This window comes from Patagioenas fasciata, unplaced genomic scaffold, assembly GCF_037038585.1.
Source record: "Patagioenas fasciata isolate bPatFas1 unplaced genomic scaffold, bPatFas1.hap1 Unplaced_92, whole genome shotgun sequence".
NCBI lineage: Eukaryota > Metazoa > Chordata > Aves > Columbiformes > Columbidae > Patagioenas > Patagioenas fasciata.
Genome location: NW_027288814.1, coordinates 304,186 through 316,514, shown reverse-complemented (window position 1 = coordinate 316,514; position 12,329 = coordinate 304,186). Strand labels below are relative to the sequence as shown.

The 12,329-nt window shown below is 52.3% G+C and overlaps 1 pseudogene; it reads left to right on the top strand.

Annotated features, from left to right (window-relative positions):
• Window positions 1-1,928: 1,928 nt before the first annotated feature.
• On the top strand, window positions 1,929-6,382 carry LOC139826916 (coiled-coil domain-containing protein 42-like; annotated as a pseudogene).
• The last annotated feature ends 5,947 nt before the right edge of the window (window positions 6,383-12,329 follow it).

Genomic DNA, 12,329 nt, shown 5'->3' with positions numbered 1-12,329 from the left:
CTATTCTCCAAACACTTTTCCCAGTCATTTAACTTATACAGCAGCCAACACTAATTTCAGTATTTAACGAGATCATATTTTCTCCTATTTCCAAGTGCTTTCCTATGTTCTAAAACACCTCCCAGTACCGATGACTTAGGAACACGACTGGAAACAGTCATTTCTGACCCCATCTCGTAAGTAAACCCCTTGAGAAGAGGGAGCGGGGAGGGGAAGCACAGGGCTGCTGGCAGCGCGAGCGGGAAAAGTGGGGAGAAGGTTTTACGGCGCACTTAAAAACAACCAGTAAAACAATTAACTCACATTCCTGACAAGCTGCTGGATTTGCAGAGAAGCAACACACAGAAGCACATAATATGTACTGTAAAACTCGCAGATAACACGTTGATAGCAAGCATTAGCATTCTCTACTGCAAATTTCAACACCAGTGCTTCCTTATCTTCTAAGTTTTCAACCTGCTTATTGATGGCCTCTTGAAGATGGTCAGTCAATTGCATGTAATTCTCACTGGGACCCTGATAATAGTTGTAAATAATTTGGCTGCTTTGTTGGTTTCAGATACCTCTACTATAGCTTGATAGGCAAGGTCTGCTGACTGCCTCAAGATTTCAGAAGCTCATAGCGCCTGTAATTGTGGTGTGTCAATTAGTGTCTGTTCTAGGAGCTGGGGGATACCTGCCCCTTTCAACGAGTCCTCGTCATTCTGTCCTAAATGATCTAGAGCTGTTACATTGCACAGGTCTAATTTTGCTTGAGTCTTTCATGGTCTTACCTGATCTCGGGCAACCCGTACACATACTCTTTTTCCTGTTAACTTTTGAAGAAAATGCTGCAAACCCCCATCCCCATCCGAGTCATCAGATAACACGGACTTGAACGGTGCTGGAGAATCACTGGTAACAAGGGGTTCGGAACAGTGCACATTCTCGCCAATACTTTCTAGCATCATAATTATTCGTATAACCTGAGTCCCCAGGTGCACTCCCCTTCCCATCACGATCAGCGGGTATGTTCAGCCAGAGGCCGACAGAAGGGAGCATCAGAGGGTGAAATGTCCTGTGGAAGGAGCAGAAAGTTACCATCCTCTGTAGGTTTCTCCCCACCTGGCCCATGAATACCTCTGCTTTATTTTGGGCAATGGACCTTGTTCAAATGCCTTGTTCTGGGGAAAAAATAAAATGAGTGTTTTTAAAAAGAGCTATTTTTTTTAGCGAATGACAGACTTCAGTGCCACACAGGGAACCATGGGCAGTGCAGTGATCAAACATCCCTGAGGATGTACCTCAGCTTCAGTGTCTTTGCATCTGGTGTTTGGGGAGAGAAGGAGCAAACTCAGGTCCTGAGCTCTGAGACCATGGGACGTGGATGGGGGGGAGTGCAGAAATACCTGCCCAAGACAGCAGAGAGCACAGGGCACTGGGGCTGGATTTTAGCAGAGGAAAAATGGGGAAAAACCAGAGGAAGGGAAAGAAATCTGCATTTGTTCAGATTTCCTTCAGTGCTGAAGGGTCCTGGTGCTGGACACAGTGGTCAGTCCCCCTCGCCGGTGAGCGGGCATCACCCGCTTCGGTTGCCAAGGAACCACCGGAGCATAATGCAGCTGCTCCTGGCAACCATTCCACACCAGCTGGGCACCAGCAGCTGGTGGCTACAGGCAGGACCGAGGCGAGGAAGGTCCTGGGAAAGCAGAGGGAAGAGGCACCCAGGGGCTCATCCCCTGCCTGGCTGTCTCTCCCAGGCTTGCAGAGCAGTTCCTGGGTGACCCGGTAGAGCAGCAGTGCCAGGAGGACCTGGGCTTTCTGGGCCCTGCTGGTGGCTGAAGCGATGACCGCCAAAGATGAGGAGGACCTGCCGGCCTATTTCCTCAAGCAGTACAGGCAGAACCTCCTGCCCTTGCTCAGGTGAGGGGACTCCTCCACCCACCTCCATGCCCTCCATCCTCTTCTCCTGTTTCCTCCATCCCTCCTTCCCCCACGATGGCAAACTCCCCGATCTCCACCGCTTCAGTCTCCTCTCCTCCCTCCCTTGCCCAGCCCTGTTCCTCCCTGTGACCCCCCTTGCTTTGTCAGAGGGTTCCGTGCTGGGGATGCCGTGCTGCCAGACGGGATCTGAGATGGTGCTGGGTTGCTCTGGCCTGTCATCCCACTCTGGACACAGTCCAGCACCCTGCCCAGGCACCAGACCCAGCGTGTAACCTTGATGGAAACTTGTGTGGCAGGAAACACAGGCTGACAGAGGAGGGCTCCCTGTCTCCATTTGTTCACCTCCAGGAGAAGAGGAAAGAAGCCAAACAGGTGCAAAAGGCTCTGGAAGAGAAGCGAGAGGTGAGAAAGATGGGAGGGTGCTGGGGCATGGTAGGGGTGTTGTGTTTTGTTGGAGGGCAGCAACGGGCAGGTGAGTGGCTCCGGGTGCGGGCGGCCACGTCACGCTCACTCTGGTGCTGCCAGGCCTTCAAGGAGAAGATGGCTGACATAGCCCGCCGGTGGAGGGAACTCCATGCCAAGAAGGACCAGCTGAAAAGCTACATGGAGAAATCTATGAGGAGGTTAAAGGTACGCCTGCTCCTGATCAGCTCCGCGGACGTGACCCTGAGCCACAGCGCCACCTTCTCACCTCCCCTGGGGAGACAGTCTTGGGCCAGCACTTCTGTCCAAGCCTCCCTTGAGCCTGGCGGGGTGAGGAACAGGACTGGCAGGGCATGGGGGTTTGTACTGCAGATGGGGAAAGCCCTGATAGCGCTTGGGCAGCAGGGAGCTTGTCCAGGACCAGTGTGATCTCCTGAGGGCCCCAAACATCCCCCAAGAAGGATCTCAGCCTGTCCCCACTGTTGACACCCAGGTGACTCCCAAGGGCAGATCCCAGTAGGTCTGAAAAGCAGAGTTCTGTCCCAGGTGCCTGTCTCCAAGAGCCAAGGGTCAGTGCAAGAGGGGTGGCCATGTGTTGTGGGAGCGAAATTTAGGGTTCTGCTTACTGCAGAACAATGCTTAGATGTCTCAAAGAGAAGTGCGACGTGGAAGAGTTCGGTGGCAGGTTCACTCTGTTATTCACTGCGTGGGGGAAATATGTCAAGCCGAACACTGCTGACCTTCTCTCCAGGAGCCTGCACCCTGATAACCGTTCACTCTGGAGTCTGTGTCTCGAGCTCCAGAGGTGAACTTTCAGGCGAGGCCGTATCCGTCACAGTGCGAACTCTCAGGATTCTTCTCTCCCTGAGAACAGTTTGCTGCAGAGTCTGTATTTTGGAGCTCTGGAAGCAAACTCCCAGGGCAGGCCTGTACCACGCCATGTTGAACAGGGAGGGAAGATGTTCCCCAGGGTGCTGCAGCACTGCTCTGTCCCCTGTGAGTGTATCTCCTCCCAGTGCTGCTGGGTGACCCAGCTCCATCTGCCCTTGCCTTCCTTTCCTTCTGTGTGTGTGTGTATTGGTGGGGGAAACATCACTAGGAAGATGATCAGCTGCGAGTCCAAGCTCTGAAGAAAGCCGTGAGAGAAAGAGAGGAGAAAACACAAAAGGAGATGGAGCTTTTGAGGGCTAAGAAGAAACTCAAAGCCCTGAAAAAGGAACACCAGAAGCTCAGCAGCCAAGTGCAGAAGCACTCCATCTTCAAAAACTACCTGGAGGATGTGGTGAAGATCTCCCCACAGGTGAGTTTGGACATGAGAGACAGATCATGGCCTCAGGGAGGGCTGTATGTGGATGTTAAACCTGGAGGAGATAAGGCAAGTCCAGGGAAATCATGACACTTGGTCAAACCCAGAGACCTCAGGTGGGATGGGAGGAGGTTCCCTGCAAGCCAGGTGAGCCAAGGGGACCAGAGTGAGGGGAGGAAAAGCAGAAAAGGAGATGAAGGCTTGAGAAAACCCAAGAAAAAGTGTTAGAAGGGGGAACAGCACAGAGCTGAGGGGCATGGGGACCCCTTTGTGTCACTGTTTCACGTGACATGGATGGTTTGGGAGAAGGGCCAAGCTGCCCAAGAATGGGAGCCCAGGCAGCTGTCGGGAAAGCTGAGCCTTCTCTCAAGGGTGTGCGGGCGTCCCTCCCTGCATCGCTTGCACTCCTGCGGCCCGGCTGCCCCACTCCCATGGCTGGGTGACTTGGCCCTGGCAGCTGCACTTGTGCTTTGTTTCCTATCAGAGCACTGGGGGGTGGTACAACATCTCCCCTTGCTGCTGGCAGTGGCAGCTCTGGGACCAGCACAATGGGGCCATCAAACAGGGAATGTGGCGACGCTCACAAACCAACTGGGGCAGCAGGATCGCCAAGAGGGGAAATCTTTCAGCTGGGGGAGGTGTTGTCCCTGGTCAGGACAGGGTGCCAAACAGCACGAGACTTGCAGTCATGAGGGGAGGGCAGGGGCATTACTAAACCCAGGATCCTTGTGCTGCAGTTTGAGGACATCCAGGACGTCATTTCCCGCTACAAGCTGCTGGTGAGGACGCGCAAGGACCTGCAGCAGTCCCAAGAGAAGGACAGGGAAATGATGGAGCAAGCCAAGGTGCTCCTGGATCAGTACGAGGCAGAGAAAGCAGCTGAGATCCTGCAGTGCCGAAATGAGCTGGAGCAGCTCCAGCGACGTTTTGTGCAGGCTCAAAGTGATGTCCGCTTCTGGGTGAGGAACTGCGGGATGGGCAGGGGAAGATCTCCAAGGCCTGGCTGGGTGAAGCCACAGGGTCATGGCAAGGCACAGTGGCAGACTTTGTAATTAGAGGAGATGCCTCATTTCATCCCTGCAGCAGGGGGTGCAGAATGACAAATGACAGACCAGGTCTGGAGCAGGTTATGTCAGGGCTTAAAACAAGGCCCTCACAAAACCGCCAGGATCTTTCCCTTCTTGTTTGAACTCACAGTCAAAAGAGATCTGCTACCCAGTCCTTGGGGAGGTTTGCCTCGGCACAGACCCCAAGCTTGCTCCATCACACGCCTGTTGGGTTTGTGTAGCCTGGTCAGACTCATTTCCATTCACCATTCCTTGCAGTATCATCCCTGTCATCGGGCTTCAGTGTGGACCATCTCGTGGTCTCCACTGTTCATGGCTCGGGCCTCAGAGTGAAGCTGGTGTTGCTGATTTTTTTATTTGTTTTCATCCTTTGCACAGCATCTGCACACCAGGGCTCACCCCTTCTCCTCCCTCCTTCCCAGTCCAACAATGACCCAACTGGTGGTCATCTGGGCTGTACCAAGGCACATGAATGTGTAGAAACGCGCGCAGCTCTGCTGGCCTCTGTTCCCTTTGCATCACTCTGAGGGGGCCTTGCCAAATTCCCTTCCTGGATACTCCAGGCTGCAGGAGTTGAGTCCCACCAGGCAAAGCTGGAAAGCGCGTGGTCTGGGCAGGTGGTGGTGGGATGCGCTGCCCCCAGGGTGTCAACTATTGGGGTATCTGGAGGACCCACTAGAAGGAGGGGTGCAGGAGCTGGCAGAGAGATGGGGCTGCTCAAGGAGCAGCTGTGGTAGTTCCTGGATCTGCTTCCACCACACCAAGCTGAACCAGCTCCAGCATAGCCCTGGGTGAGGACAGGTTCTTCCTAGCAAAACAAAGGAGTGCGGAAGCCAGGCTCTCCAGCACTGAAGCAGCATCTTTGCTGGGACATATCACCATGCTGTGTGTCTCTCCTTCTCCTCCCCTCCTCAGACTGCTCGCTGGGCCGACATCCAGAACAGGAATGCCAAGAATGCCCTGATGCTGACGACTATGAAGATGGCCGTCCATAACCTCTTCCAGTGCGTGAACACGCAGCTGAAAGCCAAAGTGCATGTGCCGGAGGATGACAGCCTCAGACAGCTGGACATGGTAGAACCAAGCCAGACCCCCTCCCTGCCCAGAAAGAGGAGCAGTAATGACCCTCAGCTGCCCAAAGGGAGGGGAAAGCCCAGAGAAATCAAGGTGCCCAACAGACACTTCCCTTTCCCCCTGGGCTGTCTCTTGGGCATGGGGAATGGGCGGAGGACACCAGGCAAACCTGTCTCGTCCCAGGAGGCAGAGCAGGGGGTGGATGCCTGTTGGGAGCTGGGCAGGCTGGGGCAGGGGGTGCAGATCCACCCATGGCTATAGTCTGGCTTCATTCACCCCTCTGAGTCACCTGTAAAAGCCCATTGTGGTGGTGCAGATCCAGCAGGGCAATTGCCTTCATCCTTTGGTTGGTGAAATTTGCACTCCAAAAGGGCCAATGGGCTCCTCTCTGCCTCCTGTTCCCACCCCTGCTGTGACCTCTACCATCTCTCTTCCCTACCTTAGATTCAGCAGTCTATCCTGGACCTCAAAGGCATCGTTACGGAGGTGAAACGGAAGGGCATGGAGAGCCACCGGCGAGCAGCTAAGCGCGAGCATTAAGGGCAAGAGGAGGACAGAGAGCCCTAGGGATGTTGTGTTACGTCAGTGAAGTTTCAAAACCTTTCTAGCTGTTTTGTCCTGCCCAGTTGTTGAGTCCCTTTCATACTATTAAAATAACCGAAGATTTTGAAGTGTCTCTCCGTTTCCTGGGAGGGTTGGAAGCATCAGAGCATCTTCACCCCAGAGGCCGTGGGGTGCCTTTTCTGGCAGGTGGGATTCTGGTTGCAGGAGACGGTGTCCCAGCAAAGCAGGCAAAATAGGGAGAGCAGGCCGGGACAGGAGTGGAGCTTCAAATAAGGATTAGTACTGGTGTTCACACTGGGACCTTCCAGCCAGACTAAGCTCTGAGATGTTGAAGAGGGACGTCACAGCAGGGGGGCCGGTGCTTTGGAAGAGCTTCAGAGATTTTCCACCACCCCACCCAGCACATCTACAGATGTGGGTTTTGCTGCACAGCCATGTGCTGCGTACTAAAACTCACCTTCCCCCTCAAGATGTTGGGAAGGTGTGGAGAATGGATATAGGTGAAGGATGAACCAGCCAGGGCGGTTGCACCAAGCATTTGGCTGTTCATGGCGAGGGCTGACATGATGAATGCAAAACAAGAGGCCTAAAAATGGCTCTGGAGTCCCACTGTGGAGTTCAGGCTGGGCTCAGAGTCTGTTAGGGAGGACATTTGAATGCACCAAAGACCCAATGACATAAGCTTACAGATTTGTGCATCAAAGAGACCATTGATCACATACTTGCTCCCTTCTCTCCAGTGGTTTTTCCTGTCCTGAGCCCAGAGCAGTGGATTCGGCTAATGCATCCTCCAGGAAAGTCTGAGAACAGAAGGCTGCTATCAGTGAACAAATATATCAAGATTTCAGGGCTTTGAGCATTAAAGGAGATTAACCTAGGGAGGCAGTTTCTTGCCTTTCCAAAGATTTCTCAGCCTGGCCCAAAAGAGAAACATTAGGTCAAAAGCCAGAAATGGAAGGGCTGGATGTCTCGCTGCTCTGTACTCTTGCAATACCAGAGAACTCCAAAGGATCATGTTTCTGTTCCACTTCAACCACCCTGCTGTGACACAGCCTGAGACATCTCTCTGCAAAGGTCAGAGGTGCAGAAATCATCCAGGAGCCAAGCTTCCAACAGACATTTGTAGTGGCAGAGCCGCCCCCCTGCCCCGGGGGATGGGGTTGTCCCCAGCCTGGCTGAGAGGTGAAGCCAGAGGCAAAAGAAACTGAAGGAGCACCATTAGAAGGTAATAATGAGTGAGCAATCGCTGAACACATGCGTGCAGAGCGCTGGCCAGTACATGCAGCCTATCATGTTATTGTATAGCACGAGTTACAACCAATCACGTTATTGTAAGGCGCGTGGACAGAGCAGCTTTGCTATAAAGCCAGCCCGGTCCGACAATAAAGCGAACTCTGTGAACATCCCATTGGTGTGTCAGGTTCCGTGTCTCGCATGGAAAAAGCAACATCTCTGCTTTGCTGTAACGTGGGGGAGCCCCTCGCTGCCCCCCTAATTGGCTTGTGGGAGTCAGCAGCGTGGAAGGGAACTAAATCCTTGGAGCAAATGTCCTGCTTGCACTGAGAGCCCGCGGCCACCAGCCAAAATACCCTGGGTCTGTCCCCGCAGGGCAGCCACCCCCTGGCTCAGCACCGCCTTGTCCTCTTAGTCCCTGCAGCAGGACGAGCAGCTCAAGTGCCTCCAGGCCAGCATCATGCAGCTCCAAGAGGACTACGAGAAGTTCAGCTCAGCCCTTGCAAACCTCCAGCAGGATGGCCAGCAGGAGCAGAAGGACATCAAGGTGGGTGGCTGTAACCCGCAGGCAGAGCCCAGGCTGGGACCCCAAGGGATCTGTCCCCCTGCCACCCTGCTCGCAGCCCTGCACAGCTTCCCGATGCCTTTCCTGGAGGTTTCTGATGGGGTGGGGAGGGGAGGCAGGGGGTGCTCGGCTGGCCGGGGGGCAGCTCTGACCCTGCCGTGGTGTTACGGGCTGCTGTCTGCCTTGGGAGGCTCTGTCCCAGGCCCTGGAGAGGCTCAAGAAGCAGAAAGCAGACAAGGAGCAGCTGCTGGTGCTGAGAATCGATGAGGTAGGGGCTCGAGGGGCCCTGGTGCCAGCCAAGGGTGTCCCGGGCAGGGTGACAAACGCCCCTTGTCCCTTGGGTGCCGGCTGGCAGAACCAGCCAGGGGGAGGGAGGATTTCCAGCCCGGCTGCGGGTCCCTTGCCACGTCCCTCTGTGACCCCGAGTGCCTTTGGCTGGTGGGAGCAACCCCACGGGGGTGATAGGGTGAACAGGGCCACGTAGCCACTTCTCCCTCTCGCGTTGTCCCTGGATCCTGTCCCCACTGCTCTCACGCCTTTCCCCGCTACTAGAAAGCAGACAAAGCCGCCCTGGCTGACAAAGTCAGTCGCAGCCAGTTTGAGGCGTGCGAGGAGCGGCTGAACAAGGTGGTGGAGGAGGTGACGAGCCGGGTGACGGGCCAGGAGGAGGGCTGGCACCGGTTCCAGAAAGAGCTGCAGAGACAGATGGACTGCAAGGTGAGGGCTCGTCCCCTCCACGCAGAACTGGCACCTTGGGGGCCTGGCAGCCTGAGGCAGCATCCTTGCGAGGGTGCCCCCTCCCGGCTGTCCCCCTGGGGACCGCCATGTCCCATCCTGGGGTAGATGGCTGAGGGTGTCACCCGTCCACAGCTGGACCGCTGGGAGGGACCCCGGGAGCAGCAGGAGGAGCGGTGGAAGAGTCTCAGCGGGCAGCTCCAGAAGGCGCTGCAGCCAGAGCGTGACGATGCCGCTGGGATTAGGAAGTGAGTGCGATGAGGACAGCGGTGCCTTTGGCAGTGCCGGCCCTGTTCCTGCTGGCTTCCCAGCTCGTGCCGCTGTGGTACCCTGGCGTGGGAGCCATGTGGGCAGCGCCCCTGGGGATGCTGAGCAAGTGGCTGTGCCTTGTGCTCCTGCCAGCTGCAGCTTCCCAGTGATGGAGGGGGCACAATGAGGGGGCACGTGTGGGAGGAGCCCTCCCGAACCAATCTTGGGGGGTGGGTGCAGAGGCTTTTTGTGGCAGGGGACGGTGTGCAGGTGGGGCTGTGCCCCCCAGGAGCTCCCCAGCCCTTTTCTCCCCTCTCCAGGCAGCTGCTGCCTGGTTTCCACTGCCTGTCCTGCGACCGGCCCCTCCACATGCTGGCGCCTGTATTAGCAATCAGGACACATAACCACGGGCGTAGTTACATGCGATGCTTTATTTCAGCGCTGGGAAACCAGGGGTTCGCACCCAAAACTGGCTTCCATCGTCAGTTTAGGTTACACAGTATTTATGCAGTCCATTTACATACATATTCATATATTCATTAGGATCATTAGAATATGTAACAGTTGCTCAACATTTATTGCAACATCGATTGCAACACCTTGGAACTACTTTGATCATGCGCAGTGTCCTCTGATGGTCTTTCAGGGGGTCTTCAGGATGAAGTAAGTAGTCTTCATCGCCTCTGTCCTTTTCACCTTTTGATGCGGCACATGCACACTACTCTATAATTGCACAACTGCTGACTAGCTTAATTTCCAGAGGTACTGTATATATTTCTGCTCATTCTAAGCATATTTGGGCTAAGATAAACGCTAGCTTGATAAGATAAAGGTATGCTCAATTCCCTTATTAGGTAACACACGGTATGCAAAGGTTGAATCAGCCTGGTACCCATCCCAGAAAAGAACATCTTGTAAAATTGATCCTGTTAGTCTCCTATTAAGATTGACTGTGTTGACTGTATTAGTATAATCCCCTATAAAATTGATTCTATCTCTAACATGTCCCCCCTTTGAGAATGCTTTTCTATTCTTAGACAATGCATTCTCACCTTAATCAACTATTTTGATTATTCTTCATAAGCTGGAGGGTTTTCGAATACAGGATTATCATAATTCCTGCTCGAGACACTAAAAATGCGATCACTTGTTTGACTAAGTACACGCCTAATACCTACATACAATAAGCAAAGAAGCACAATCACAATTTCAAGTACCACTACACTTTCTAGTAGTGAATGTACCCATCCTCCCAAATTTAAGCCAAATGTATTCAACAGAGCGCCTATCCAGCTCTGTTCTGCATCCTGCTTTTCTTCTTGCAGCCTCATCTCTGTTTGGGTCAGTTGGGAAATGTCCTTCTCAACTTCTGAAGTTACGTTTGGAATATGGATGCAGCAATGATCAATTCTGTCTTTCAAATAACCACAGACACCATTTTCTTTCAGTAACATTATGTCGAGTGCCATTCTATTCTGCAAGGTCATTTTAGTCGTAGCCTGTAATTGTATATTAAGTTCCCGAAAACCCTTTTTAGTTATTCTAGCCAATCGATCCATTTGCCCAATCAATTTATCAATCATTTCTCTATTTCTGTAGGCCGCAATTGGTGCAAAGAAAGATTCTAGTGCCCAGCCAAATTTGACACTGCTTGATGGTTCGTGCCACACATCTTCATCTACCTCTCGTTTGTGCCTAACCTGTAGAAGTTCTTGCCTATTTTTCAAGGGTGACTTTTTCCAAATAGGACATAGGGTCGGCAGTCCCAGAGTAATTTCCCTTACTGGTCCTCCTATTGGTAGGTGAGTTGTCCAGGTCCCATCACTTAAGGCCCAAACCAGATGTCCCACACTACCTATAACGCCTCTACAATCAATTCTATCTCCATCAATGCCTATTTTGGTTGCTTCCTTTGGATCCAATTGTTTCTGACAAACGCAACCTGCAATTGTTGCAACTTTAATGATGGACAGAGGTATTTCTTTTACATCTGTCTGGCAGGTTATTACTTGTGAACAATTCCACCATGGTACTGTTGTTCCTCCTGTTACATTGGACCACCGTACACACCATGGAAATGCTTCACTATATTGGTATTGTTGTACAATACTCAGTGTCCACATGTTATTCCATGATTCAGTTCTATTTTTGCTATTTTGATCTTTGCATTCCCAGTAAGTCCGTTCAACCTTTTCATTTACCGTCTCTTTGGTCCAGCTTTCATAGGTGCACTTGGTTTTCCACCCAGCACCTGGACCAAGTTTTCCTCTGAGTCTCATACAATCTTCTACTGTCATTACTTCTGTCTGGGGTCCGCTTTTTACCCATTGCTCAGTTGGGACTTCTTCTATTCTAGTGTGAGATTCACATGCTATTTTACTAGTTTTATTTACTTCTGGTAAGGTGGTAGATATTATTCCCCACTGTATTGGATCTTCAGCCGATTTTGGAATTGGAAGGCAAGCAGTGATGCTACTGGTATTCTGGGTCAATGCAAAATCTCGAATTAGCCCTATCATCAGATTCTCTGCCTGATTCTGTACGCTTTGTACTACCTGTGGCACCTGGGTACTTTCATTATTGTTTACTGCTCTTCGTGGCCTAATTTGCAATCCCATTTGAATTGTCCCATTTTCCCACCGTTTATCAGAGGCCTTGTGGAATAGAGTGGCACTTCCCCCTCCAATTTTCAAAAGTACAAACACTCTAACCAAAATCACAATTCGGTAATGAAAACCAGACATTATTGCGATGTAATCTTGAGCGTGGTAGGACCCACTATCTGCGATTTCCACAGTCTTGGAACTCTTTTCACTCGGGTATAATGTATCCAGGAGTCTACTCCAGCAACTTTGACTGCGGTGAATGTAGTCAGGAGTACTTGATAGGGTCCATCCCAGCGCTCTTTTAAGGGTTCTTCATTCCAGGTTCTTATATACACCGTGTCTCCAGGCTCTATATCATGTACCGGATTCTCGAGCGCTAGTGGGCGATTCCACACTAGTGCGGATCTGAGTCGATTCAATGTCCTGCCAAGAGACAACACGTAATTGTGCAAGTCCTGATTACCTTTCACATGTACCTCTGGGTTTGGGTCTGGTGCTTCATATGGTTTGCCATACAAAATCTCGTATGAACTTACTGACATCCCACTCCTAGGTTTAATCCTAATGCGCAGCAATGCTATTGG